Here is a 25,351-nt window from a genome sequence, read left to right as displayed (position 1 = left end):
AAATATGGATCGACAATGGTCAGCTTTTATACGAACACCTGCGTCTGCAACAATGCAAGAAAAAGTATTAGAATTTCTAAACCGCACCTGCAACAATATTGGCTGAGCATGCCATAAGGCTCATTTCTCATTTCTTATACATGCAGTATAATATCCTGTATAAACCGTATTGCATTCCACACCTTTACTAATTGTTGCGTCATAGGTTTCGTCGGCATTGTTGTATTGGAATATATTGGCGTCAACAATCGGCCTTTGTTAGTGTGGAAAGAACAGAGCTGTGAATCGCTTGTAGATAAAACGCGTAGTAGACAACATACTTTTGTGCTGTTAAAACTATTCAGAATAAATATAAGGTAAGTTATGTGAGTTATTAAGACATTTTGAATACTGTCTTCCACTCTCTGCATTTCATTTTTAATTAAATTATTTATTGCGGGTGGTCATCGAGTTCTCTCCCCCCCCCCCCCCCTTGAACGAAGAGTTAGGCAAAGTGTTGCTATTCAGGGTATACACAAAAGAATGGTGCAGTTTCAAAAGTTAATAAAACAATTATTTCTCACCTTACACGGGCACAACATACACCGTCAGTGGCGGCAACTGTCCACGTTTCTCATGCGTTAATTACAATCCTTCAATGTGTGCACCCTGGGTCACACTACACACATCCACACGGTAATCAAACTCATCCCAGACCCAGTGTAGCATTTCCGCTGTAATGGCCCGCAGTGCATGCGTTATCTGGGCATGAAGTTCATGGATGGACGTGGGCAATGGTGGTACATAAACGCTGTCTTTAACGAACCCCCAAGGAAAGAAATCGAACGGTGTAAGATCTGGTGAACGGGGTGGCCAAGGGAGAAGGTTGTAGTCTCCATTTGCAGCAGCACGTCCGATCCAGCGCTGTGGAAAAACACGATTGAGAAGTACTCGTAAATTCCAGTGAAAATGGGGGGGAGCTCCGTCCAGTTGTAGAATGTAATCGTCATAATTGGTATTCAGTTGGGGTAACAACCAGCTTTCCAAATTTGAAACCGCGCCATTCTTTTGCGTATACCCTGAATTTTAATGTTATTATCATTTTTCAACATATTTACATGCTTTCATTGATACTTATGAACAATTGTAAGAAAATTAACCTCATATTTCTTCTTATACAATTTCAAATTAAACCAGACTGACTTCTATTAGTTTACGGCATCATTTATAGTAAAATAATGTTCTAGTAAATAATTAACAATTTAAAATTTTAAAGTGTAAGATGTGTTCAGTAGCCTAGAATATTAATAAAAATGTATCGCATTGATACTTCACACTCTATAAAATTTTCACCTGGGGTGAACAATGAAACACGTGACGTATTACATGATATTGCATCTATTTTTCACATGTAGAGCTTCGCGGTTCTGTTTAGCGATTGCTAAAATCGTATTCAATCTCGATAGGCATTTCTATAACTAGCAAACAAACTGACGCCACGGAGCCACGTCCTGCTTGAGAATCTAAAAGCAGCGCATTTAATCAAATGTTTCGCTTTTAAGGAAGCCGATATTTGATTACCAAGATTACTACAGACCCCGGACCTGGACCATATCCTGAAGCATATGAAGTCAGTCCGTATCCTCAAATGCATTTACCTAGTGTCAATTTTAATATTATCATCATACCAGTATTTGGGTTTCCGAAATAGTCTCTTCCTTTCGGGTTTTCCGAAAGAAACGTTGGATTGCTTGTCTCTTGTGTTTGTACTACATGCCTCACCCATCTCATCATCCTTGATTTTATAACCTGAGAAAAAATGCCAATTACAAAGATCCACTTTGTGGAATTTTACGTATTCTCAGGTAGGACCAAATATTCTTCTCAATGCCATGTTGTCATACACTCACAGTTGATAAGCAGGCATGTCAATGATAAGATAAAAATCCCGTTAAAACAATTGACTACTATTTTTCAGGAAATGGAGTTAGAGCAATAAAGCTGCTGTTCTTTGCAAGATAGCAGGTGCATATGCACCGAAGCGTTGTCCTCTCTGAATGACTTGAGACAGATGGACCTATTGTGTGACGCGGTCTTGAGGTTTGGAAGATGGCGGCGTTTTTCATGAGTGATTCTCTCGATGCGTAACGAATATTTCAGGTTTGTGTATTTAATGTTTAAGTTGTAAACGCGTGAAATTAGGACATAACGGGACTTCATAACGTAGCAGACATCAATTAGAAAGTGAAATTTGATATATTTTTTTTGTACATGACTATTTATAAGTTGTAATTTATCTATTATGGTGAGACGTCAGGTTCTCACGGCGGTGGATTGTTGCGCTGTGTAATGTTACTCCCTGGTTATGGGGCAGTTGCCTCAATGTACAAACACTAAAATATATCTTCAATTGTTTATCGGCAAGGGGTTTTATGACAGAACACTCATTCAGGGGGCCTTCGCTTTGTACAATAATGATCTATCATTGCAATGCAAAGCCAGAGATATATGCTGATATATGCGATGCCACTAAATCATCTATTACCAAGATGGCTGTCTGCTCGTTTGTAGCGCCGTGAAGTCTGTCAGCCTTCTTCGTACTCACCTCCGCGAGAACCTAAAATCCTTCGATATATCGATCTCTGTGTGCGTGCGTGCACAGGCCCTCACACATAACGTATGGAAAGTATTTGCATAAAATAAAAATTCATTCACCACACAACAGAATTTAACAAAATTATACATTACTTTTTGACTACGTTAATTATTAACAGTAATAAAATTAATGTTTTTCTGTTACGAATTTCTGTCAGCACTTCCTAAAACTCAGACCGCGTCAAGGGAGCAGAAGCCCTGTGAGTGTATATTAACGGCTGCTTCGTGACGTTTCAGGAACCTCTTCACCACGACAATGCACGCCCACGAGCAGACTGACGTTCTCTTGCACGGAGTCAGCTCGGATATCATGGCTCAGATATTGGACTACGTTTACACAAGGAAGGTGGATATTAAATGTGGAAACGTGCGTCAGCTGCTCGTAGCGTCCGACTACTTGTGCGTGCTAGGCGTTCTTCAGCTCTGCTGTCAATTTCTCCAGAACACGATGAATCTTGGTAATTGCATCGCCATCATGCCTTTCGCAAGGTAATTGATGTTCATTGGTCATTTTCTGGAACGCTAGCCTTCGTTACAAAATCAACTTTATTATTCCGAGACCAGTCACTTGCTGAGTAAGAGATGGGAATTTGGTCTTAGGACTGGAAATGTGATAATACGGTCTTGGTCAGGTCTATTTCTAGATTATAAGAATTGTTGTTCCATCTATTCATCATTTTATAGGTTGTTTACTTCTATGCACCTGAGAAAAACCTTGCACCTGAAGCCTTTTCTGAAATACATTTTGCTTTTTTAATACGTGTTATTTGGTTGGTCCACAAACAGCCAAAAACTTCGAGCTTTTGGCCGTCATAACTCGACTGGTTGCATACCTGGTGAAACTGTAGCCACGGCTCGAAACACGAGATGGGCGAAATGTGATGATTAATTTCATCAAGTAAAACGTGAATGACGACTTGCAGCAGGGTTATAATTTTCTTGGTCTCCTTCCGAATTCCTTTCTTTCTGCATTACTCTCGTACAGACTTGCCACTATCAATTACAAAATCCCAACATAATTTGCCCACCCCCAGCATACGAACCACAAAATTTTATCAAATGCCAACTTCCTGAGGTCAATGCCGGAATAAAAATTCAAGTCGAATGCAGTTCGACCCTCTGCTCAAATTTTCTCCTCGCTCTAATTTTCATATCTCCGCCTCCTTCACTTTCAAACGTCTTGCCTTCTCGTTAACCTGCCTTTACTAGAAGGACCAGCGGGCTCTGCCTGGGGACCTTCACCGTCGTAAACTTCCCTCTTCCTCCCAGTTAAATGAAGGGTCTGTCACTACTTCATCTCCACGTTCTCGTTCATTCGTTCATCCGGATTTCAAAGGGTTTTTGGTAAAGGATGGCGGCGAAATTCTGTGGTGTGGAAGCACTTTAGACTTCAGTTCTAGCTTCAGTGTTTTAGTTCGATAAGATTTCGAAGGAGCTCATGAGCCCGTTCTTATTCTCACTGCCGCAGGTGTCACTCTTGCGCCGGCCTTGAATCTCACGCTCGCAGCTTCGTTTCGCGCCACTTCGCTCATTTGTCTCAGCAGAGCGAGGAACTGCTGGAAATGTCAGTAGAGGAGCTGCAGGCGATTATCGGGGCGGATGATCTGAACGTCAAGGACGAGAAACTTGTGTGGGACTGCATACTCCGTTGGATCGACCACGACGCAGAAAACAGAAAAGGACACATCGCAGAGCTCATGAAGAACTTCAGGCTGGGACTACTCGACAAGGATTACATGCAGGGAAAGCACACAAGTCCAAATCCACTTTCAGACGCGTTCGTAATTAATAATTGCGTTTGCTGGCTTCATCATCTGTCAACCAGTCTGTCCTCTGCATGTAACAATTCGGGAACGTCTGAAATATCCAGGCGACCTTGATTTCTTGGTTATCTGTTGAATACATCCGCTTCGCGGTTTTCTTTTACGTTCTCAAACAATAGGTTCATATAAACTGCTAGCTTCTCATTTTTGCATGTGTGTGATGTGTATATAATATATAATAATATATATAGTAAAGTAAAAGTAAAGTAAAGCTGTCCCACTCTACGCCATATAGGCGCTTGGGGGGAGTGGAGGTATAGCTGCTACTCATTCTTGACCTCAGTACTAGATGGGGGTGAGTGGTCAGCGTCACACCCCGGCCGGCTTTACCCCCGGGAAAGGACCCCCCGGTACCCATTGTAGTGGAGGTTGGGTGGGCCCCAGAGCCGGTCTGGACACAGAGGCTAGAGGAAAGATCCTCTGCCCCCGTCGGGGATCGAACCCCGGTCGTCCAGCCCGTAGCTAGTCACTATACTGACTGATATATATATATATATATATATATATACACGAGGTGCTACCCAAAAGTTCGGGAAATTTGAATTCCACGCGCGAACAGGTTGTGGAATGGCCTGTCGTCGCTAGATGGGGCGAGCAGTACCCTTAGTAAATTAGTGTGCCGACAGCCGTGAAGGAGAGAGGCCGCGTTATTGAGTGTCGTGCGTTTTTGTAACGTTGTGTTGTAGTGGTTCGGCAATTTTTTAAACCTGCATAAATGGCAGATTTTAAGAAGCAAAGAATCTGTATTAAACTTTGCTTTAAGCTTAAAAAACTGCTGTAGAAACCCACCGCATACTTGTGGAAGCATTTGGTGAGAACGCTATGAATCAAAGTACAAACGCTTTAAGGATGGACGAACGTCTGTCGACGACGATGAGCGTTCAGGACGACCATCGACAAGCACAACACCGGAGAACAACGCGAAAGTGCGAGAGGCTATGGTTGCAGATCGTGGACGAACAATCCGTGATGTTTGTGCGATCGTAGGAATATCATACGGGTCCGTGCAACGCATCTTGTCAGACGATTTGAATATGAGACCCACTGATGAAAAATTTGTGCCGAGACTGCTGAGCGGCGACCAAAAAGAACATCGCTTTGCTGTCTGCACTGAACTCAAAGATGAAGCCAGAGATGACCCCAACTTCATCTCCAAGGTCATAACCGGTGATGAGTCATGACCCTGAGACTAAGCAGCAGTCGTCGCCCAATTCACCGCGGCCAAAAGCACGTCAAGTTCGCAAAAATGTGAAGTCCATGTTGATCGTTTTCTTTGAAATCCAAGGCATTGTCCACAGGGAATTTGTCCCCCCAGGTCAAACTGTCAACGGGAAGTTTTATTGTGAAGATTTTAAGCGGCTACGAGCATTAGGCGCAAACGTCCGGAAAAGTTGGAAAATAACAGCTGGGTTCTCCACCACGACAACGCGCCCGCCCACACATCGCTCGTTGTTCGGCAGTTTTTGGCTTCCAAAAACACGTCAGTGATTTCCCATCCACCCTATTCGCCTGACCTCGCCCCTGCGATTTTTTTCCTGTTCCCCAAAATTAAATTTTGATTGAAAGGCCGTCGTTTTGAACACAACTGAGGAGATCCAGGCAGAATCGCATTAGGTGTTTAAAACGCTCACACTTGAAGACTTCCAGGGATGCATGGAATCATGGACAAAACGCTGGGATTGCTGCATTCATGCACAAGGGGACTACTTCGAAGGAGACGGTGGAAATTTGGAGTTATGATAAGCAATTTTCTTTATGAGCAAATTCCCTGAAAGTTTGGGTAGCATCCATATATATATATATATATATATATATATATATATATATATATATATATGCACACGTGTTAGTGTGTTTGCATGTATTATTCCAAAGAACTATTTATTCATCCTTTTACCTTTTATTCACTGTAGAACTAAGTTTTTATAAATTTCGTTTCACGCTACGTTGACGTTGAATCATAGTTATCAACTAAAGACGATCGAAGTAAGCAGTTCGCATGGGGTCTCTCCCATAAATAAATAAATAAATATAATTTTTTTGAATGCAACTCAAAATACAGATCTTACTTGCAATTGAAATGTTTTTCAATTGAATTCCGTAAGATCGATTTTAACATTGTTTTCCCTACTCTCTGTAACCTGTACACTAGTGAGAGCGACATTACGTAAAACAAGAAATTTCTTCTTCTGTGTAAGCCATAATCGTTTTCGGTGGGTTTTCGCAACCAAAACCGTTTTCGTCATTAATGACACCTCTAAAGATTCACACTATCTTTTCTTAAACGTTTATAAGGTTTACATTGCGCTGTTAAACAGATAAGACATCATCCATATGTGAGGGAAAATGAGTCATGCAGACTCGTGATCGAAGAGACGCTGAAGTTTCTGCACGACTTAGAAACGATCTTGGCGAAAGACAGGGAATTTCTGACCCCAAGGTTTGCCATCCCGCGAATCCCTCATGACATTCTCTTTGTTATTGGAGGGTGGACCGCGGGAGCTATCGCTGATACCATGGAAACATACGACACGCGGGCAGACCGATGAATTAAGGTGAGCTCCACACAAATGCTCCTTGTTGAATAATGTCTCTTTGCTTATTTCCGCCACTTAAAATTGTTTTTTCTTATTTCATTACAAGTATTCGAACTCTCTTTGCCAATTTTTTCGCCTTAATTTATTTCCATTTCATTGGATTTTTTTTAAATAAGTTACAGGCACGAGAATTAAATCGAATAAATAAATTAAATAAAAGTTTCTCGTATGTGAAATGTTTTCAAATTGGAGTCCACGAAATATATTTAGTTTCTCCAAATACAACATTTACTACAATCGTCCTACATGAAACGTTATAACAACTTGTCTGGTGAGTTTGGACCTTAAACGAAATTATTATTGTCCAACATTATTATTTTCAATTTTATAAATTACGTAAGTACTGAGGAGCGAGAATGCTGTTTTTTTGGGTAGTACCGCCGTGTGAATTGGTACGTAATTTAATTGTTTCCGAGGAACGTACTGCCTCCAGCTTCGCGTTGTTAAAGCCCTCGTCACCAACCGCTGTCTTCAGCACCGTGAAAGCCTCATGTAACAAATGTATACGCTATCAGCTACTCACAGACTTCAAGAAAACATTAGCCACAATTTCACCGTTGCTTTGCATTAATTTCTCACGACGTTTCTGGCGTCCGTAGGTCGGGGCAGCCGGCACGGTGTAACAATATTCGTCCACTGTAGGAGGCTTTACCTCTTCTCCCTTGGTTGTCCAGAATCGTAGGTAAAAACTTAACCAAGAGTGGACCTCACGAACAAAAGAATTACATGCCCGTATTATGTCGTTGTTGTAGATGCAGGAAAACGACCCGACAGGACCGCGAGGCAAACACGGCACGGCGGTAGTCGGATTTAACATTTACGTCATCGGTGGTTCTGACGGCGTGCAATTCTTGAGCTCAGTCCGCCGTTTCAACGCAGTTACGAAGACATGGCACGAGGTGGGGCCGATGAATGACCGGAGGTAAGACACAACTCAAAGACTAACGAATTCCGTCCTCCTTGAAAAGCTGATAGTTGTTCTGCTAGTCAAGAATTATGTGTGTGCAATGGCTATAACCTGTACCGCTCACAAACAGGAGCATTCAGTACAGTGCAATTAAGTACACTTGCACCAATGTTGGTCTTCGTAAAAACTCGAATAGAAGCCAGTTACTAATTTCGTTCTTAGTTTCTCCAGGTTTTAGGTAAATAAGATTTTCTTGCTAACTCATTTGAATTACGATTCAGCAATAAAGAGTGCAGAGTGAGGTTCTGCGAAAGAGAATGTATTTGTGTGAGCAATAAATGAGCTTCAAAGTCAGAGGAGAGTGAAGCATATCAACGTCTGTACTCTTTGGTTTCAGAGGCTACCTCAGTGTGGCCGAGCGATACGACTACAGGACGAACCAGTGGTCGATGATCGCTTCTATGAACACGAATCGATCCGACGCAAGTGCGACCGCACTCAAAGGTAAAGCGAATCTCGTGAAACAGAATGCGAGGCTATCAGAACTGAGAGGTAGAGTCCAGTTACACCTGCGGGTGATAGAGCGCAGTAAGACCCAATAACGGACCAAGAGGAACTATTTTATAGAATTAGATCGAAGTCTTGAACGTATTTTCTGCAATGAACAACGTTTCAAATATAATTCTGATCGGAAGTGAGAAGCTGGCGACAGAATGGAGCACAGAACAATTGCCTGTCGTACACACTTCATGTTGTTTATGTTGCATTCTTATCCTTCTCTTTTCGCCCAATAAAATCATTTCATTCGACAGGCTAATTACTTTAATTACATGATTATATTTAGAGCACACAGCATAGAATAAAAGAAACAAATGAACAGCGGAAGCGATTTACTTACAGTTGCTAAGACATTAAATGCAGAATCTTTGCGCAATCACAACTACAAATTGTCCCACATTTGCACTACGTACGGATCGGTACATTTACTCAGCCCATCTCAAATATATGATACCATTTGTGTCATATAGCTGGTCTCTCTTTACAGATAAAATCTACGTCGTTGGTGGAAACAGCGGCCAACAATATTTGGCCTCAGCGGAGGTGTACGACCCACAGACGAACCTATGGACTAACATTTCCCCGATGTCTGCAACTCGCAGCGGCCTGTCTTGCGTCGCCTACCACGGCAGTGTGTACGCCGTAGGTAAGAATTTTCGACTTTGCAAGCAATATTTTTCTCCTTCATTTACGGAATTAATTTGTCAACAATTTTAACCTCTTATTATATGATTTGTGTATCGCGATTTCGACAACTTTCTCCACAAAGACCACTAAATACAACAACACACAATCTTTTCTTGTATTTCTATTATAGTGTGCCTCAATAGTCAACATATTTTGTTAAGCGTGGGAGGTAAATTTCATTTTGCCGTGCGTGGCAACACTGGCCTCGTCTCCTCGTCTCCCTACAGCGCCCGCGTTGTTTGAAGCGGTTTCTTTGAATCCCGTGCTATTTATTCGGCGGTTTGTGCAACAAATTACGTTTTCAACAATGCAAGGTGTTTATTGTTGAACAGTGTTTTCGGACACAGTCGTATGTAGCAGTTAACGGGCGTGGCAATTGCTGAGGTACAAAATAATTTTGGAAATTCGACGGAGTCACTCGTCAGTCGTCAGATTGCCTGGGAACGTGTTGAAACGGATTCCGTTGTTTACGCGTGTGTTCGGAATTCTTTCAACGCATGTTTCGACTGTGTAATTATAAGCTTAATACGTAACTATAATCCAATATGCATATTGAACATGGCATTAAACTTGAGTTCGGTGACTTCCGAGACACTGCATAGTTCAGGACAATCTTCTTGTAATGGCGTGCTGCATAAATGAACTACAGAACTGTGATTTGCGTATTTCATAAATTCCATTGTTCACTAATCGAGCTATAAGGAAGATAAAGTGTGCTCCATCATAGACATTTTATTCTTCATTTTGTTGCCGTTATAAACATGAACATTGCAAAAACGAGTGAATTTATCTCGGTTCTTACTCATGTGGCTTTATACATTTTTGTTTCGTTGATTCATTCATTACTTTGACCGAATTTCATATTTTGGGAGCATAAAACCATATGACGACGTTGGCTGAGTGTGTAGCATGCATGGAATATAGATAAATGCGAAGTTTTAACCAAAGAACCTGAAGGGAAGAGACCACGTAAATAGGAGGATAATATTAAAAGTGATTTTAGAAAATAATAACATACGTCAGAACGGTCGAATGATGTAATTTTGCGAACATGGTAATGAACATTCTGGTTCCATTTTAAGGCTAGAAATTTCTTCACCATTTGAGGGAGTCATAATTATCGGCAAGGACTTGGAACACGTTTCGTTCGGCAGACTTAACACAGAACATTTGTACCCGCAGGAGGATATATCCAACGTTCTCGCGCTACGAGCAGTGGCGAGAATTACGACCCAGAAACGGACACGTGGACCGAGATCTCCCACCTGCTTATTCCACGTGGTGACTTCGCGCTTCAAGTGATTGACGACACCATCTACGCCATCGGTGGTTTCATTAACGAAATCAGCACTTGCCGAGTGGAGTGTTTCGACGTCAGCAGAAATGAATGGTTTGTTTAGGATCTTTTCACAAACTATAACTTGTGAAGCATGAATGAGTTTCGATCAAGGTGTCCAGTCCTATGGATTGTTTTGGCCTTGTGGGCTCTTAGAAATTTTCCGACGTTTCAGAGACGTTTGCTGCTTGAATCATCTCGGCTTTATAAGCCGCCCGCGAAACGTGCTCGGGGGTTGTGTGTTGCAGTGAGAGCGGGCAGAACAATGTTTCGATCGCGTTCGGTCATTAAATCCAAGCTGCAGATGGCTGAGTAATGCTAAGCGGACGTAAACATTAACTGTGCCGATAAGAAGACCACAGACGAAGTTTCTTTGATCATGGACACACTTTCGGGGCTCGGCACATCGACGCCGCCGTAATAATCTCGGTATTTGGCCACTTGCAGGCCTGAAATTTAGCGACATTTTGCATCCATCCCGAGTTCTTTGTATTTGTTTTAGTCTCTTTTCTTAATCTTGTTACGCCGAAAGTCCCTCTCCAGGAATGTTTTCTGTCGGACGAACAATTAATTTTCTAACTTAATTGTTAAAAGTGGGCAATTTGTTATGATCATACAGATTAGAACCCACCGACGCAATTGGTACTAAGGTATGTTTCGATGGGAAGATACTATTAAAACGGATCATGAAATGCGGTCTAGATCAGAATCTGGGCCGGTGGCGATACGAGTACGGGAAGTAGACACAAAAGTCGTGCTTGGGGAATTTCAGTTGGAGGTTGACTGGGAAAAATCTAGAAGATTTAAGTGTCGGGCTTCGATGTCCCTTCTGCCTCAATCCAAAGATAATGGCTTCGGAATTATTCGACACCGCAGACATCTTATTCTTCGTCGTGACCTCGAATTGCGGGATCCGCCATTCTTCCCTGTCCAGTGCTTTTGTAGTGGCGTCTCTGAGCGGATTTCCAGTGAGCACGCTCACTTGATCGATCCATCTTGCCGGGAATCTTCCTCGTGACCTTTAACCCTGGACTTTGCCTTCCACGACCAGTTCTTCTAGGCCACTTTCTCTTCGCATAATGCACCTAAAATATCGCAGGATTCGGTCATAGCTCTTGGAAGACCAGCGATACGCTATTCTAAGCTCATTCAATATAGAGATGTTAGTTTGACGGGCAGTTCAGTGTATTGATGGTAATCTTCTGCAACACCACATTTCAAAGACATCTTAGAACCACAAAAACACATTTTTGAAGAAAATAGTTGTTATTATACGTAATAGTAATTTAAAAGAAAAATAAATAAGGGTGAATATGAAGGTCTCAATAATTCTTTTTCCCATGAGGGGCTTAATTATTTTCGGGTTTACATGACGTATAACCTTGCTTCTTTTCACTCTTAATTTTTCTCAAACTGCAAGTGCGAGGTTGCGAACATGACTACATATAGAAATGGGATGTCGGCCTGTGTGGTCAAGGGACTTCCCAATGCCTGCGACTACATTTACAAACACAGGGATCGGTTGCTGTATGAGGAATGGCAGATAGCTGGACGTTGTTGGATGCTCTGACAGTCGAAGACGACTGGGAAGACAGAAAAACCATGACATCGCCGACGATTACCATTGAGGAAGCGCCTTCTTACGTGTTCAAGACAAAAGGAACTTCACTGAAGTTCACTTCATCCTGTGCGATGGCTAATTGTTTCGGTGTGTCATTTGTACGTTGACACCTGAGGGCTTGCCACTGAATCTGAAGTAAGTTCCCGGCGGTAGATTAGAATAACCTGAAGGAGCCAATTCAGGCTTCTCGAGGCACCTCGCGTCCTTACCGACGTGTCTTTAAAAAGTCGCTGTCCCTCGTGGCCACTCGGCGGGTACAGTCGCTACTGCAGCAGCTCCGATGCAGACGCACATTGAAGTTGGAATCTGTGCAGTTGCCCACGTTTCGGATTTACATTATACAAGAAATGCATGAATCGGACCTGTCGTAGAATACGGTAGTCGGTCTCCTGGGAGGGAATAAAGAACGACACAGAAGACTGTAATAGGGCGAAATGCCAGCAGAACAAACTGTCTCAGGGTAATGAAAAGATAGAATTAAGAGAATAGACGACCCTAATGTAATACTGGAAGTAAAACGATCAAAGGAATGAAGGTGCAAGCCAACTTATTGCAACCTTTTCATGTGCAACTGCAGATATGGGCTCTGGCGTTTACTGCACTGTGTGCAATACCGGGTTACGATTGCCTCGACATCGTAGCGCAACCTTTCTACACTCGCGGCACACTGAAAATTTTCGAAGAGTCATGGCGGCACACCAACCCCATTTTGTATGTTGTGGGGGGTGATAGATGGTTTATGACAACCCAACCGAAAACTTTTCCATTTCAAGTTCATGATTATCCATACTTATTATTATGTTGTTTGTTTTAAATATATTCATTATTTGAATAAATTAAAATATAATATTTCCTATGTATGTGTAGTCATTTAAAATTAAAGATAGTCATTCATATTTTTACGTATAGATTATGTGTAATTATTTCACAGTATTCAAATCATTGTCCTTCGACCCAAAGATCCCACTGCATGTGGAATATTTTTATGGAATGTGACCGTCATTTACAAACAGCGGATGTAAGAAGAGAAAATATTAATCTAAAATAAAACTGGGGGACCGCAGTGACCGCGTGGGCCTTCTGCCGCTTGGTCGCTGGGACCGTGGGTTCGAATTCCACTCAAGCCATGGATGTTTGTCAGCGTTTTTCTGTGTTGTGCTTTCCTGTGTACAGTAGAGGCCTAGCGAAGGGCCGATCCCTCGTCCAAGGAGTCCTACGGAATGTCCATAGATCAAGTCAATGAAAAGTTGGGACCCGCATTGCTCATGCACTTGAAGAATTGGTAGTTCCCAGTAATCCAGTAAAATAAACCTAGACATAAATAATTAACTATTATGAAAATTAATAATCCATTTAATAGCTATGTGGTTTCCATTTACAGTCGAAATAAAATTAAGAGAACATCTACATAGTGTAACAGTATTTAACTGAAGTATTGAGGAATGCGACCGCAGATAAAAGACATTACATTTATAAAAATTTGGGGATAAATTACACTATTGTCTATAAAAGCCTTAAAACGTTTTACGAGCTCAAATCACAATGAACTTTGTTGAGTATTTAAATCTTAGAGAGGAGAGCAAAGAATTATTTGTATATTATATGGTACTAATTTAACTTCAAAAAGGTAATAAGTGTGAATAAGTAGGACGTTTACATTCAATTGATAGTCAGTGTGACACTTGTGCCTGCTCTGTTGAGCAAATAAGTTTGATACGCAGTGAAACTGAAGACGAGGCAATATGAGGTGAACATTTCGCGGCAGATCGGTTGCGCGTCACTGGCGTACAGAATGTTCCGAAGGCTCCAGAACTTTACTCTGAACATCGGGCAGATGCAAGACGCAAGACAGCAGCAAATGGAAGGTGATGACGTATGTAAATATACAGCAAGAACGCGAGCGAGAATTTCAATTGACAGATAAGGACACTCAATTAACTCTGGGATATTGTGATAGGTGTGATGGTAAGCTTTGGGTGAATGTGACTGATTATCGAACAACGATTAATGAGGCAGACACGAAAATGACCATGCTGAAGCATAAGCGTGATCTTGTAAATCAGATAACTAGAGCAGATGAGACAATCCACAGGCAGACGTGAGAAATATTAAATCTGATACGAAAGGTATCCCATGCATTGGTTGGAGTTTTCGACGATGACAATCAACGATTTTTACAATGATAAAATTAGTCAGCTAGTGTCAGAACAGATCTTATTAAGCTGTCTAAGGAGCAGATGCCTGTAGTCAAATCTACGTTGAGGTTAGTTAATTACACATTCCATGTTGCCGCCACGAACGAAGCTGTGTTAGCGAAAGGGTTTGGAACCGATTAGTATTCATGTTGAGGAGAATGGAGCAATCAAACAGAAGTATACGTACGTTTCACTGTCAGTTGCTTTGAATGAACGTACCATTCAGTTGGAACGCACACTGACAGAAGTAAGAGAGGAATACGATGTAAATGCTCAGAAGGGCATCATCCAGCCACGTGTCTTGTCACCTGTCCGTTTAATTGAGACCTGAGAGACCTTCCGCGAGATTTGCATGTCCCAGTACCACTGATCGACGCTTATCCATGTCAATTAATTAAAGTACAAGATACAGAGTTGTATCTGATAGCACGTAATCTAGTATATGTTGTGAGAGTACCATTAGTAAGCCGTTACACCTGTAACGTACATAGAGTTTTACCATTTCCAGTCTGAGTGATTAAGAGATTAGCAAACATAAATCCATCCAACCAAAGAAAGAAGTGCTTGTGATGTTAGATTAAGTAAAGAAGATTTTTGGTGCATCGTAAAATGGCACGGGAAACCAGCTGGGTATGTAAACAGAACTTTCCACTTCACATAAGTCATTCAACTAATGAGGCATCGAACTTGGAGAAACATTGTGGTTTCCATCCAAGGGTAACGCGTGGACTAAGTTGCCCCTTAACTTGACCACTTAACTACAATATATCAGAACCAAAAGCCTTTTGCCTTGAAAATTAAAGACAATGGCAAAATTAATTTCACAAATACTGTACAGGTTATGTATCACAAGTGTTGATCAGGTCTTCTACAGAATGGAATGTCAAAACACACACAAGGAGGTTAATGCAGCCTTAAACTTTAACAACGGAATTCTGCGACGAGCTTAAAGCTGATGCAATTCCCATAGCAACGCACATAGAGAAAGTACTTAACACACACCGACGAATTCAAGCTAGCTAGCCATAAAGAAGACGAGTTAGGAAAGCTGATAGAACTTACCAGTTAAGCATACTTGCGTTAATATTAGGAATCCTTATTTGTGTATTGGTTTGTTGTTGCTGTAAATGTTGCAGAATTATGGAGTTGAATTCGGTGCACAGCCATAATTTATAAACCCAAGATAGTAATCAATGTTCATATTTCAGGTGATGGCATAAGCAGCAGGGGTGTTCGATTAAAACTGGTCACCAGTTGGACAGTTAGATCCAGAGAATTAAGGTCATCCTGCCACCAACAGCCACAGAGCTGAGCCCACGAGCGACTAGAAGCCTCAGCAGAAAAGAGACGAGAAGGAGCTACGATTGGGCAACAAGATAATAAAACCATTCTCTCAACCTCCCATACGAAGGGAAATGTTTCTGGAGGTTAAGGACGAGTTAAAGCGATAAAATGTGGAAAGAGCTAAAGTTTAAGCAAAGCTCATGAAGGTGTGCCACCGGCAGCGTTGCCAGCTACACAAAACCCTTCCACATGCACACGAGATTCATGATTTGTGAGGGATGCTGAAGGCGGAGGAGCTTGTGTTTAACGATGTATATAAGCAGGTCTTGACTGACATATGGCGGATTCAATCTTTGCATTGAACAGAATCTAATTAGTTGTCAACTTTGTCCGAATCGCTGCCCCCATTCTACATCTCCTGTAACAAACATTCTACGTTCAGATGTGAGTCAGTTGTCAGTCTGTTCAAGGTTTGCACGACCAACCCTCCCACGCACTGCGAGATATCGACGCATCGCCAACCTTGAGGCAAACCGCTCTGCCACCCGTGTTCCGGACCGAAGGCAAACACGAGCCGCGAAACCTGGGATAAGGGATACAAGAATAGCGGACGTGGCACAAGGCCGAGGTTCGTTACCTGTAAAAGCTTATCCGGCCTTTCGACTGCTGATCGACGCGACGTTCTGGTTTACAATTTTCCTCACCTGCTCGCAGAAACGACCGACAATCGTCCACCTCGTCAGTCAAAATGAGCCGAATAAATAAGAGAATGCGAGGCAATTCAATAGCCGCGAGATTATACTCTGTCCATTCTATGTTGGGACCAGCGGCACACCTTCCAAGGCACACACAGACGCACGTAAGTTTCACGAAAGTCGGTTAATTGGTTCAAACATTCTGAATGCGGGGCGGATGTGCCAACACGGACACATCCATTAATTACAAGCTTCTTTGTCTGTATAAGAAAAGCAATGTGGTAAGAGAACAGTAGAAAGACCAAGGGGTAGATGGCAGAATAATATTAACAGCATCAAATAATATGTAAGTACGTTGACTAAATCGATGTGGCTCAAGAATTGGACGACGGCAGAATGCAGCGAACACGGTCACGAAACGTCGCGTTCCATAAGATGCAGGGAACTGTTTTTCACTAGTGGAGCGCACTGTTAGATTCTCAAGGACTCTGCTCCTTGGATTTCGGCCAAAGAAAAATTACATGGGAATAAAACGAAAAAGCCGACATTATGGCATAAATTAACCATGGCTTACGTCCTCCATTAGGTATTACATCTCTTATTTCGGAACCCAAGGCCTACTCAAAAATCCCTTCCGCTTCCTTTTCTATCCGTTTTCATTTCACGAGTTCTCAGTTACGAGGCTAAAATCAGAAGCTGATATCATGATTGAAGGCAAGTGATCATTAATGTTTAATCATGACATGATTACATCTGTTGTAAGTAACTGCACGGAAGTATTTAAAGACGAAAGAGGAGAAACGAGAATTAGGTTCCAGACCACCGCCATAAAGCGAGTCACACGAATTTTTTGGTTTCCCAATGCATATAAAAGTTATGTTTGCACTATACTGTAGTCTATTAAGTGTGCAATAGCATTATGTCTTAAAAAACATTGCGAGAATTACCAAAATGTGACACAGAGACACGAAGTGGGCACACACTGTTGGAAAAATGGCGCCGATAGACTTGCTCGACGCAGGGTTGCCACAAACAATCAGTTTGTAAAAACGCAATATCTGCGAAGCGCAATAAAACGAGGTATGCCTATATAAATACAACGTTAAAAGCCTCACAAAAGAAGTGGTTCGTACGCTCGCAAAGAACGCCTGAGAACGCGACACCCAGGATCTTCTGTCAGCGCAAGCCGAAGGGAAGGAAAAGTCAAAGGACGTCAGACAAAACGAAAGAACAGTCTTAATCCGCGACACTGATGATGATGATGGTGGTGGTGATCATGTAAACTAATTACATGCATCAGGGATCTTAACAAGCAAATGATCGCTCAGCTGGTCAAATATAACTCATATTAAACCCCAATTGGATTATAGTTTTCAGCCGGATAAATCCAGTCCACATTCTATTCCTGTAAGATCCATTTTAATATTATATTCATATATATTCCAAGGCTTCCGAGTTACCTCGCCCCTTCAGTTTTCACACCAAAACGCTGTACAAATATCTCTCCTTGCTCATGCATGCTAGATGACCTAACCATTTCAGCAGCATTGACTTAATCGTCTTAATACAACTATTTTTAAAATTAAAATATAAATAATAAGTTCCTCATTGTGAATTTTTCTCCATTTGTCTCCTGCCTTCCCTTGCTTTCTCCCTTTGGGTGATGACGTGTGACTTCGAATTCCGTTGCAAGAAGGGCATAACTCTAAAAGCCACAGACCAATGGATTTTTCGTGTTCGTCCGTCCGTGTGTCGAAACCCTGATCACGCATGCGCCTTGCGAACAATCATCGACGATGTTTGCATTGGCCTCTTGTGCCTATTACATTTCCACTTTCTATCGATAGTTACAATCGATTTTATATGCAGGCCTGGACGTTATATGAAACGGACTACAGAATGGAAGAACTATTCAAACTGAAAGCAACAATGTTCCTATTCTTGATGGTAGATTCTTAATACGTCTCTCAAATGAAGTTCTTTTGTTTTCTGAAATACAGGAGGAAAATACGTCTCAACAAATTTTGGTTTTCTACGCAGTTAAATTAGCTGAGAAACTAAATCTGACTCATGATGAAGAACGGGATGGCTCGTCACTCAGGACTCTGTTTAAAACAGTGGAATTCGCAATTCCCACGACTACCTGAAATTGAACCAACTATCTACCAAACTTCGCTGTCAGACAACGGTCGGTTAGCATAAAGTAAAGCAAGTTAATAAATTTAGCTCAATTGCCTCTAAAACCACGAGACTCGTACATTCCAGTCTCTTCTGCCTTCGTTGTCAGGGACAACTTTCGCTTCGAGAAATATTATTCAAGTTGAGTTGAAAATGCTCGGAGAAAAGCAAGGGACCTGATATAATTGTCCGCACTTAACCACAACTGAAATGTGGGGACACGTTTTAATGAAAATGGCCAAATCTCACAATTGATAAAGAGGGACAGACATTAAAGAGCTGTTCGGCGCATTTGCAACTTTTCGTAAGAACTAATCTTTTTATGTGTGTCCCTCGACACTTACTTTAACCAATTCAAACAGAGTCGTCATAACATCGTATAAAAACTGCGATTGTAATCACCAAAATTCTTCAATAATTAAATATTAAAATGTGCAGATAAATTTGGCGCTAAATTTAATCAATAATTATTATAAGAATTATAGTCGCCACAGAATGAGTAAAGCGTTTAAGAATTTCTCCCCATCCGCGTTTGTCTAGTTCTTATTTCCGCCAAATTCAAATTATCTGGAAAACATGGCGGCCAAATTAGCTTATTAACGTAAATTACTATCATCAGTTATTAAGCGATCTTTATAAATACGAAACTGGTGTGAACAGAAGTTGCGTCACTGACTTTGACTTACCGGTTCAATTAAATCAACTTGGAAAATGGGGCGTTTGATCAAATAGGGCGTGTGACGGGAGAAAAGCGGACGGATCCATATGTTTTATCTGAAATCTAAAATCCTCTATATTTTCACTAGGAAACTTTTAAAGAACAGTTTCAATCGTGAAATAAGAAATTCTTGACCTTAGAACTTACATTTCAGTAACTGGTTCTGTTGAAAAGAATACGTTACACGTGGCAGGCTGCATAGAAGATACTTATCACCTGCTGCGCGTATGAAAAACATTTTATTCAAAAGGAAATTAATTTGGGTAATGTTTTTCTATGCTATAAAACAATAAATTTAGCTGTAATGCAGATGATGAAGGACACACAGACGACAATTTAAAAGTGTAATTAACCCTCCGACGTCTTCTTCGTGGTATGTTTAATGTCTTGGGACGCCAATATAAGATCGGTTGGAAATCAGTAAGTTTAAAAATCGTCACAAAATCATCATCTTCCGATTCCCACCAATGAACAAGTGCATTTCAGACAATTAAAATGTCACAGCTGTTAAAAGGCGACCAGGTTCAATACATTTACATTACGGTATTCCAGAAAAATTTAAGCATTAATGAAAAATGTGTCTTACTCACCTAAGCATCAAATCTTTGAACAAGTTACTTGTATATGCAGACAATTAAAACCCAGCATTTCACGAAAGAGCGGATTCACAGAGAGAGACGGATCGAACCACAAATTCACTTTTGCTCACACGACAATAAACAGGCAAGTCACAACTGACAACAACACAACACTCGAAGCTCAGAATCCCTTGAAGAAATGAAGAAGTTACGTCACTATTAAAGGGGGGAGCAGGGGGGGCGCCTGCGACTGCGCAGAAAGAAAGAAATAATTGACCAATAAACTGACTGCCGGGTAGGAGAATGCACACTGCTACACCGATTTATTAAAACTAATATTTTTAAGGCGGATAGTAGCTTCGTGGCGAGCTCCTATCGCCAGCTGATTGTCTCTGCAGCTGGTCCAGCCGTTCGATTCTCGTTCCCTGCTGTTACTTTGGCCACTTTCTCAAAGTAGTCTGAGGCGTGCGCCTTGTGCCGCTTGGTCGCTGGGACCGTGGGTTTGAATCCCACTCAAGCCATGGATGTTTGTCCGCATTTTTCCGTGTTGTGCTGTCCTGTGTGCAGGTAGAGGCCTAGCGAAGGGTCAATCCCTCGTCCAAGGAGTCTTACCAACTGTCTAACAAATCAAAGCTAACGAAAAGTTGGGACCCGCAGTGCTCAGGCACTTGAAGAACGGGTCGCTCCCAATATCCCCCAGTATTATTTCGACCCAGAAGTTAACGTTTAGTAAAAGAGCATTAAATCACATGTTCCCATCCGAACTAATGTCATCTGTAGGCCCCTTCTTCTGGTTAATTAAAAAAATGATATTATGAAAAATATAATTCTCACGGATCATATTAGCCAACATACACAAATGTTAATATTGCATGCATCACGTTCAAATGCATATGAGCATAAGAACAAGTTATTTGTCTTTCATATTTGATAGCGTTTAGTCCAGCTTAGCTGGGAAGAAAGTCATATCTTTCAAATGGCGTTCCACTCCCTCTTTTTCAATTATCAAATTGTGCAAGACACAAGCTGCTAATAATAATAATAATAGTTCCTTGTAAAGAAGTGGCTCTGGGCCACAATAATTTCTTTGTAACTTACCGAAAGATGCATGTGATGTATCGTTCAGGATTGAACTATTTTTCTTTCTGTTGTTTTGGCATCGTTTAAATCGGACTTTGCACTGGGGAGCGTGTTTCTCTTTCTCGTTTAATTTAAAGCATAGACTAACTACGTAATATACATAACTTAAGGCCGAAACTCGTAGTTCTGCAAGTAAATTTATCTATCATACTTACTAAAGTTGTTCATACTATTACGTTCGTTCAAAATTACGTATCTTCAAATTTTGCTGTGCAAGGTTGTAAAACCTGTAATAAAGTTATATATTTTATAGTCTTGTGCTTGAAGGAGGCAACGAGAGTCCACACACACGTCCGTCAGAAGGATCACGCTCTAACCTCTACATTTAAAACATCGGTACGGCTGGTCTGTAGCAAGAGGTGCAACGTACTACCAACTTCTGCACAGAACATGGTCCTACTTCGTGTCTTAATATGTTAATGCTGCACAAAACGTACAGTATGACAAATAGTGAGCTCTACTATGGAACATATGGGGTTTAAATTTGTTTTCTCAGGCCACAGCCCTTGTTGTTGACACACGTTAATATATTATTGATGCAAACATGTTATTTGCAGATCTAATGAATAACAGATTCCATAACGCATAGTCAACCTCTGTTGTTGACAGCTATTAACAGAAGACTTCTGTTAATTGTTTCTTCTATCCAGAAATATTTCAATTACGAGTGTAGTTTAATTAAATCCTTGTACCCTGTTCCTTTTTCTGCAAGGAGTTGTCTGTCTAAACTGTGCTTAAATTTAATTGTAAAGTTATATGTGGCTGTGACTGGGACAGCTTTTCCGTTGTCAGTATCATTCCACCTTTGCTCCAAATCCACTCATTCACTCACGTATCATCTGGGCTCGGGCATTAGCCATAATAATTCGCTTAGGATAACAACAAAACCAGTGACAATAATGAGGTCTTGAGGCCTGGTTGAAGTTCACCGACGTTTTACAGGTACTTCCTGCCTCCATGCTCAATGATCAACTGCTATGGAGCAGATTGAGTGGAATTTGATTATGTAGGATTAAGTTAGGTTAGGTCAGGTCAGGTGAGGTTAGTGACGCGCATGTGCAGTGGAACGTGTAAGCATGCGCAGAAGTAAATTATTATTTTCAGTTATTTTTATTGTTTTAGGTATTGCTGGGAGAGGTGACTTTAGTGATGCGCTTGCGCGGAAGCTAGGCTAGCGTGGGTTGGGTTAATTTGGGTTAGGTTATGTATGTTGTGTTATATTTTCTTAGTTTAGGTTAGGTTAGGAAAGATTGAGATAAATTAGCATCTCCGAACCGTCACTGACTTTATAACAGACAACACGGCGCAAGAACGGAAAATAACTTCATAGTTGCCACCATAAGAACTTATAAAATGTTAATAAAAAGTTATTTTTTGTCCAAAACTCCGAACCGCCTCTGCCATTCGAATCTAAACTGTTTTAAAACGGGTTATCATAAATATGTCAGTGGGTAAATAACACTTTATTGTGTTGTTCATACTTGATTTTAAAATGGGCGTTCCACTCTACGTGCAAAGTCATTACGTTTATAACAGCATGAATTTCTTTTCCAAAAATAGAGCAGAAGTTGCCAATATTATAAGCACTTTAATTGATGTTAGAACTGCGTTTATTGTAGTGATTTAGATTTGATTTAAGAACGCTAATTCCTTTTTCTCATAAGTTATATTTACACATATGCACAATACACTTGAACAAAATTTTTGATTACACTTCATACTTCTTGATTTTATTGTACTGCTGCAATAATTCAAATTTAATACCATGCTATAATAAGAAATTGGTTTTCTGACAATACCTTTAATTAAATTTTGTAATGTATTATAAGGCCTTGGTGTATTTAACGGTGACCAGATACGTGCTCAAATGAGGTAAGCCCACACGAAAATTCCGCTCAAAAACACCCACTGTCATTAATGCTCACATGAAAAATACCCACACGGAGAAATGTTTACGCAGAGAAATACGCACATAGTATAATTCCCACATTAATTTTAGTTTACAAAAAAAAAAAAAATTGGACAACGAGAGCCAATGGTGGGTTAGGTCAGTATGTATAGTATGTTTGAAATTCACTTCCCTAGCACGCACACAACGCTTTATTAAGCGTGTATTACTTGCTAGTATTGTGAATGTGAGAACTTTTGTATGTGCGTATTTTTTGTGTGAGCATTTTTCATGTGAACATTTATGACTGTGTTTCTTTTTGTTCGAAATGTTCTTGTTTTCTTTCGTAAAGCAGTGTTGCAGACGGCAAAGTAAACAGATTTTTCAGTCTGGGGCACAATTGTATATCCTCGCAGTGTGCTAGCAATGCATTACTGAGTTCCAGAATAAGAACTTTGGTATGGTCTGATAGCTGATATTCTATTTCCTCTGAAGTGACATTGGAATCGTCCACGGTTTTTCCAGTTTCCCTGATATCGGAGTTCTCGCGTGACTCAGGTTCAGTGCGTGTACACCTACTTGTCTCACATTCTAGCGGAGTCATCTCGTCGCTGCTTGGAATCTCCTCTCGGGTGTTGCTGCGAGTCGCATTTCTGCGCTCGTCTGCCATTCCGAAGCGTCGCTGACTGCCGTTGTGCGAGGCTGTCGGTCTTCTCCCAGAGTAGGGCCCCTATCCGAAAGGATAAATTCTAAAGTGTCTGTTTTCTTTCTTTTTGAACTCGCATCTAAGACGGGTTAAAGATGAATAATTTGACACATTAGAGCAGACTACCGATCATCCGAAGGCGGGTGAACCGGGGTCAATCAGCTTCAAACCGATTTAGAAACTGCATTTTAAAAGTTAGAACGTTTAGAAGAAAATTAATACAGTAAAACCTCTCTAACTTGGACACTTGCGGTTCCACGATAATGTGTCCAACTTACAGAGATGTCCAGGATAGAGAGAAAGGAGAAACTCATGCTTTTAAATTGTGGTGTAATGACAATGTGGTAATTGTTGAGTATTATGGAACCCTTCCAAAAAAGGAAATTATTGATAAGAAAAATCAAAAGAGTAAATTAAATTTTTACAAATTTTGTTTTCACTATATTAAACTTGCATGCATAAGCTCAAAGGGACAGTCACCAATACTTTACGTTTACCGACAATGTAACCTATTTACTTACATAATCTAACTACTGTAATTTCTGTTAACACTGTTTAACTCAGTTGCAAGCACAGTACAGTACAACCCCTCTATAACGCAGTTCGCTATACCGCGGTTCCAACTATAACGGGGGTACCTCATGTCCCCCACAGTGCAGCAAAAAAAAAAAAATTCATCAATTATCCTTCACACAGAACTCAAAATTATATTAAAATGCAATCCAAATTAATTATTTATTACTTTTTCCGTAAAAATCAATCCTAGCATAGTCAAATAAGTATGTATACGAGGTGCGATCGGAAAGTTTCCAGACTGCAACCTATAAAAACCCGTACACTTATCTTAGGTATTAAATTCATCCATCACCCTCGAAGTAGTTCCCCTGGGAGTGAACACAACGATCCCAGCGCCGCTGCCAAACCTGGAAGCATCCCTGGAAATCTTTCTTTGTCAGCCTCTCAAGCACCATCTGCGATTCTGCCTGAATCTCTTCTATCGTCTCAAATCTCCTTCCCTTTAGCTGAATTTTCATCTTTGGGAAGAGGAAGAAGTCACACGGAGCTTAGAAAGGAAGTTGGGGTCGGTTCTTGCAAGATCTTTGAGCTCCTGACAAACGAGAAGTCGATTCTGCTTCTGGTCCTCAGACAGGATGCGTCGCATGTGGAGTTCTTCCTTTAGAATCAGCTGACAGGTCCCATAGCCTATCCCAACATTGTCGCATAAGTCGTTGATGGTACGACGTCGATCTTCGTGAGTGGCCTGCCGAATCTTCGTAACATTTTCGGGCGTTGTGCTCGAAGATGGTCGTCCAGAACGCTCGTCATCATCGACAGAGGTTCGGCCATTTTTAAAACGTGAATGCCACACAAAAGTTTGTGCACGACCTATTGCGGACTCCCCAAATACTTGCTTTAGCATTTCATATGTTTCCGTAGCCGTTTTGGCGAGTCTTTGGCAAGAGATTCAGGCAGAATCGCAGATGGTGCTTGACAGGCTGACAAAGAAAGATTTCCAGGGATGTAAGACTTGAGGTTCTCACAGCGGTGAATATGAAGATTTCTGTCTTCTGGGTTGTTGCGCTGTGTAGTCTGGTCGATGTTAACCAACGTTTCAGAGGTCATACTGCCTCCGTCATCAGGGCCCTGATGACGGAGGCAGTATGACCTCTGAAACGTTGGTTAACATCGACCAGACTACACAGCGCAACAACCCAGAAGACAGAAATCTTCATTTCCAGGGATGCTTCCAGGCTTGGCAGCGGCGCCGGGATCGTTGTGTTCACTTCCAGGGGAACTACTTCGAGG

The 25,351-nt window shown here is 41.2% G+C and overlaps 1 pseudogene across 1 annotated transcript; it reads left to right on the top strand.

The window, feature by feature from the left end:
• Nucleotides 1-270: 270 nt before the first annotated feature.
• LOC147872407 (kelch-like protein 10) lies at nt 271-13,032 on the top strand (annotated as a pseudogene). The gene is made up of 10 exons (XR_015537377.1): nt 271-356; nt 1,958-2,139; nt 2,872-3,123; nt 4,103-4,374; nt 6,768-7,012; nt 7,807-7,976; nt 8,317-8,465; nt 9,007-9,165; nt 10,389-10,596; nt 11,963-13,032. The product of XR_015537377.1 is annotated as a kelch-like protein 10 (transcript).
• Nucleotides 13,033-25,351: the final 12,319 nt, after the last annotated feature.

Source organism: Zootermopsis nevadensis, unplaced genomic scaffold, assembly GCF_977971745.1.
Source record: "Zootermopsis nevadensis isolate Lab colony 2312 unplaced genomic scaffold, Znev_1.0 Znev_ptg000028l, whole genome shotgun sequence".
NCBI classification, from domain to species: domain Eukaryota; kingdom Metazoa; phylum Arthropoda; class Insecta; order Blattodea; family Termopsidae; genus Zootermopsis; species Zootermopsis nevadensis.
The sequence above is the reverse complement of the archived record's forward strand: the minus strand, read 5'-3'. Positions and strand labels throughout refer to the sequence as shown.